Genomic DNA, 6180 nt, shown 5'->3' with positions numbered 1-6180 from the left:
AGGAATGGAGTTATTTATCATTTTGATCTTTTTTTTCCTTTCATTTATAAGATGGGGAAAATAATAGCATGTCCCCTGTAAGATTGTTGCAGTAATGAAATGGGTTTATATGTGTAAAGCACTTATGACAGTGCCTGGCACAGAGTAAATGTTGTATGTGTATCTGCTTCGGTGAGAGTGATGGTCAAATCGAGGGCAGTGAAAAGATGAGGAAAAGGAAGGGACTTTCCAGAGGTTCAAGTGACTGTAATCAACTGACCAGAGGAGCAGAGCATGCATTCCTAGCAGGGCTGAGTGGGAAAAGCCAGAGCCTAGAAGGAGTGAAGAGGAGTAGGTTTGGGGGAAATTGACCAATTCCATGTGCACCTGTGTTTGGGGTGCCCACTCCAGGTGGAGGGATGTGTCTGGAATCCAAATGCAGGTTCAAGGAACAGAGCAGGGTCAGGGGTAGTGGCCTGGGAGATTACAGATTGCAGGTGAGGAATGCCAAGGGCGCGAATGCAATCACCCAAGGACTGCCTTGCTGATGTTCTACTTGCAGGACACAGATTTTTTTAAATCTTTATTTATTTTTGAGAGTGAGAGAGTGAGAGCAATCAGGGAAAGGGCAGAGAGAGAGTGAGATAGAGAATCCCCAGTAGGCTCCGTACAGCCAGTGCAGAGCCCAGCATGGGACTTGAACTCACAAACCTTGAGATCATGACCTGAACTGAAATCCAGAGTCTGATACTCAACTGACTGAGCCACCCAGGCACCTCTGGCACAGATATTAGTTAAATGTTTAATGTAATTTACATTCACTAAGGAAATTCCATAAAAACGAAGAGAACCGTGAAGATCCCCCAAATTGCAGCCCCACATTTATGTGTGTATGGTAACATGTGCTGTCCGTGATTGGAGGGGTCTGGTGAGAGGGAAGATCCCTGCACACAGTAGGAGGAAAACTCACTTTTTACTTTACGGTTTTTTGTGCCTTTTGATTTCCTCCAACCAGACATGCTATCTGTTCATTTATTTTTAAGAAAAGGAGAAAGATGAGAAATTGAGGTAACCTATTCTAAGAGCCTGTAAAAGGTGCTCTGATTTACATTTCATTCTTTCTCTAGTCTTCTTAGAATGGGTATTTTGGAGAGCTATGCCTTTGGCCGTTTTCACCCTTAGAAACAAGGATTTATGCCTCAGGACATCTCTTGTTTTGGGTGTGTCCACAGAGTCTTAGCTTAAGAAGAAAAAACACTGCTTCAACCATTGCATACATTGTTCATTTCTCTCAGTGCCTGCTGTCTACCTCAGTCTCTCTGAGGGACAGTAGTCAACACTATGTTAAAACTCCTTTGACGTCTCTCTGAAACTGGCGCAAACAAAAGGCCAGCCTTGGGTCCTCGTTCCCAGTAAGTGCACACAGTTAGTTTCTTTGGAGACCTTGGATTTTCCCACATTGAGAAATTGACATAGGATAAATGAATGAGAAGAAATGAATGAGAAGCAAAGATGTATCTTTTCTCTTTAGTTACTGGTGAGGTGTTCCAAACAAGAAACATACAAAAAAGGTCATGGACAACTTGGGGATTGGAACATGAGTCTAGAAATGATCTGCTCAATTTTTTTAAGATGAGAAAATAGAGGCCAGGATTGAGAAGCAGCTTGCCCAAGGACGTGTAGCTGATGAATTCAGGAGCTGAGACCATTGTGAGATTCCCCAGCATTTGGTCCTGCACTGTCTCCACACCGTTCGATCTTCTGGTTGAGCTACGTGCAGCTTGGCACATCTGAAGCCTTCACAATGTGTGCTTTTTAATCCTTTAAGAATCACTTAAAGAGGAATTGACATGTCCGTGTGTGCCACAGGAGCACACTCTCTGCAGAAACAATGTGATTGCACTCTCTCTACAAAGGGCGGGAATGAGTCACCTCCAGGAACGGGCAAGACATAATCTCTCACCATACTGGAGGAAAAGGTCCCACACATCAAAAATCATGTCTTCAGAAAACAGCTGGGTGGTGCTTTGGGAAGAGCCCTCTTCCTGGTTTTGAGCTCCCATGGCTCCCTCTTTGGACCCTAGTTTTTCATTAGAGTTAGAGAGCCCAAATGGCCAATTGTATCTCACCAGAGGGCCTGATGACATTGAGGAAGCTTTCCCTAACAAAGCTCTAATTTAGTAAATGGCAAAGCTTCACAACTAGACCAAAGACAAGCCAAGTGTTGTTGAAGAAGAGTATAGCAGGAGGAAGGCTGTGGCAGAGAATGATAGTTGTCTACCAAAACATTTCTCTACTTTGATAAGATTTGTAGCTGGGCACATGGCAGTGCAGTTGGAGACTGCATTTAGCAGCCTCTCTTGCAGCTAAGTGTGGCCATATGACTAAATTCAGGCCAATGAGGTGTGAATGGAGGTGTCACATGCAACTTCTGGGTCATCTTCAACTTAAAGCAGATGTCCTCAGGAGCTTTCCCTCTCTTCATCCCTTGAGCCGGACATGAATGTGCCTGTGACCTATCCTTGACCGTAGGATCATGCCCTTGATGAGTGTGGCAGAGCAATAGGATGAATGGAACCTGGATTCCTGAATGCCCTGATGGAGATAAGCCACTTGCCAACCTGGACATCAGGGCCATTAGTGACAGAAATCTCCATCTTCTTTAAACTGCTATATCTTGGGGATCTTTTGGATGCAGAAGCTTATACTTTATTCTGACTTTATTGGGGAAAGCACAGTAGGAAATGGGTGATATTTTGAGCAAAACTGGAAGGACTCTAGACCAGAACAGGTAGAAGAACTTTCCTTTTGGAAAATTACTAGACTGGGCATGGAATTTCTCTGTAGAACTATTGTCCATCACATTTCCTTTCCTGACCGTCTCTTTAAAAAAAAAATTATGTTTTATTTATTTTTGAGAGGGAGAAAGAGACAGCTTGAATAGGAGAGGGACAGAAAGAGAGGGAGACACAGAATCCGAAGACAGCCTCCAGGCTCTGAGCTAGCCATCAGCACAGGGCCCAATGCAGGGCTCGAACCCACAAACTGCAAGATCATGACCTGAGCTGAAGCCAGACGTTCAACCGACTGAGCCACCCAGGTGCCTCCTGATAGTTTCCTAAGTAAGCAAATCAGCTGTTTCATATAACTCATAATAATCCTGTGAGTAGGATTTTCTCCCATCTTCTGGCCGAGAAATCTGAGACTCAGAACATGGTGGTAACTTGCCCAAGATCATACAGTTAAACATAATGGGAATGTGATTTGAACTTTGGTCTCTGTGACTCTGTGGCATTCTGTGCCCCAGCCCCCATAAGCCAGAATATGTTTCTGAAAATAGGTGCTCACTATGCTCTGGCAGTTTTAAAGTCTTAAGTTCATAAATTGAAAGGGCTTGGTTGTTTCATACAGGTAGAGGCTGGCAGTAAGCTGAAACAAGCTGTACCCAATTTAGAAAAGTGATCTGACAATTCATTTACTTCTTGTTGTTTGGAACCGAGACCATGTTTTTCCATAGAATCAATGTGATTCATGGTGACACATACCCAGGCGAGCTCCCAGACACATTTATAACTCATAGGCTGAGTTCTGGGTCTAGAGAGCAAGGAAAGAGAGTCATGATAGTGATGATGGTTCTCCAGTGACCAGATACCTCATGCCCACTCTCCCCTATGCTTCTGGCCTGTCTTCCTTACAAACTGCCACCTCCCCTACATTTCAGCCAAGTCTTCCAGCTCCTCAGTCTAGCTCATTTCACAAAGGAATAAATAAGAACACAATCTGATTGAACTAATTTACACTAATATGCTTGTTATATAAGAAAATCTATGCCATTCACTAGGGTGGACCTAGAAAAAATTACTTTCTATTCAGTGTAGTTTCTTACAATGCAGTTGTAGTCTATAAGCATGCTTGGATCACGTCAAGAATTAGTATCTTATTGACCACATTTGTTATATTTTTAATTTTTTACTGTTTAGGGGCACCTGGGTGGCTTAGTTGGTTAAGTGTCCAACTTTGGTCCAGGTCATGATCTCACGGTCTGTGAATTAGAGCCCTGCATCAGGGTCTGTGCTGACAGCTTGGAGCCTGGAGGTTGCTTCGAATTCTGTCTCCCTCTCTTTCTTCCCCTCCCCTGCTTGTGCTCTCTTTGTCTCTCTCTCAGAATAAAATAAATGAAAATAAGAAAACATTAGTTTTTTAATGCTTATTTATTTTGAGGTGGGATGAGAATCTGAGTGGTGGAGAGGCAGAGAGAGGGCGACAGAGAATCTGAAGCAGGCTCTGCATTGTCAGTGAGGAGCCAGATGTGGTGCTCAAACTCACAAACCATGAGATTGTGACCTGAGCCAAAGTTAGTCACTTAACTGACTAAGCCACCCAGGTACCCATCTTGTTGACTACATTTCATCCTTGCAGACGGAGTAAGTTTCATAAGGAAAGGCATAAGTAATATCTTAAAAGAGAGTGAAGTGGGAAAACAGTTTCAAAAGGCAGTTAGATACATAGCTATCTAGTTCAATTGCTTGAAGACTGGATTGCATTTATGGAGTTTGGAAAGCAAAGGAGTGATCTGGAAATACAAGAGCTATGTTGTAAATCTGCTTTGTTCTACATTAATCAAAATTTGGTGTTCATTCTGAATATTTTAAGAAGGAGACATTTTGACACGTTAAATCTTACCATTTTTTGCTTACCAAAATAGTGATGAGTGTTGGGGGAACTGGCTCTGGTTCTGGGCCTCTAGATATATAAAACATTCCAGAAATGATGCACCTGGAAAGCTACCACCTCTTAAGCCTTAAGAACTTGAGTTCAAGGACTTATCACTGGAGCTTTGAGCTGGGATAAGGAAGTGGGATTCACAAAGCTGCTGACACTGGCCATGGCTGCCTTGACATGGAGAAGGCTAAGCAGATGCTAGTATGCTGATGCAGAAAAGCTTGGCATCTTAGTGGTTGTGTTTATCTTCTTTTTTTTTTTTTTTTTGAGTAAGCTCTGTGACCAACGTGGGTCTTGAACTCACAACCCTGAGATAAAGAGTCGCATGCTCTACAGACTGAAACAGACAGGTGCCCCATGTTTATCTTATTTTTGCCTCATCAGACTCCTATAATCATTTCTAATTGGTAAACAATATTTGCATGCAGAACCTGCAAAGGAGTGTGGGAAGTATAGTTTTAGCTTTCTGATCTCTGCCACATAGGAAGGTACTCTATATTTACATGGTCCAGTAGAACTTTCTGTGATGAAGGAAGTGTTGTTCTTTAACTGTACTATCCAGTACAGTTGCTGGATGTGGCAATTGAACACTTGAAATATGTCTAGGCAATGAGGAAGTACATTTAAGTTTTTGTTTTGTTTTAGTTATTTAAATTTAATTTTGAAGAGTCACATGTGGCTGGTAGCGAGGGTATTGATTACCTTGGCTTCAGAAGGAGGATGAAATGGAGGTGGGATGAGCCAATTCATAGGATCCATAACACTGATTATAATCCATGACAATCACTGTGGAGGGTAACCTTCATGGCCTCTATTTCTACACCTATAAAACAAGGATAACTACTTCAAAGTGTAATGTTGCAATAAGGTAGCTGGGAAACAGCTCATGGTTAGTAATAAATTCAGGACCATGCATACCAGGGGGCTAGGATTAAGATGTGGTAGGAAAGATTATCCCATGGGATAAAGTTAAATACACTTGAAACTAGGATCTGGCATAATACTCTTGACAACTCAAGGGCTTTTCAAAGTATATGTTTCTAAGAGAAAGCTGATGATATGTTCATGGCTGAACTTGGCTTCTCTGTAGTCCAACCACTCTCCCAAACTCCATGTCCATGTATCTGTCTACTAGATGGCTCTACATAGATTCCCAAAAGTTACCTCAAATGCACCTCTTTTATCCATCCACCTTTCTGTGTGTCCATCCATTCATCTATCCAAACATACACAAACATGTATTATATGCTACCATATATGAATTCATGAACTAGACATTTGGAGTGTAACGTGGAACAAAATAGATGATACCTCTTTTTCAGAGCTGATAGCTTAATAGGAAAGGCAGAGACTAACCGGCACTGGGGTAAGTGGAAATACAGGGTACAATGGGCGTAAATTGGAGGAGGACCAGACCTAGACCAGGAGCTGTCCAGACTGTCAGAGAAGTCTCCCTGGAGAAGCAAAAGAATTGGACCT

Source organism: Hyaena hyaena, unplaced genomic scaffold (assembly GCF_003009895.1).
Source record: "Hyaena hyaena isolate Hyena2069 unplaced genomic scaffold, ASM300989v1 scaffold_6, whole genome shotgun sequence".
In the NCBI taxonomy this organism is placed as follows: Eukaryota; Metazoa; Chordata; class Mammalia; order Carnivora; family Hyaenidae; genus Hyaena; species Hyaena hyaena.
Note: the sequence above shows the minus strand (reverse complement) of the source record.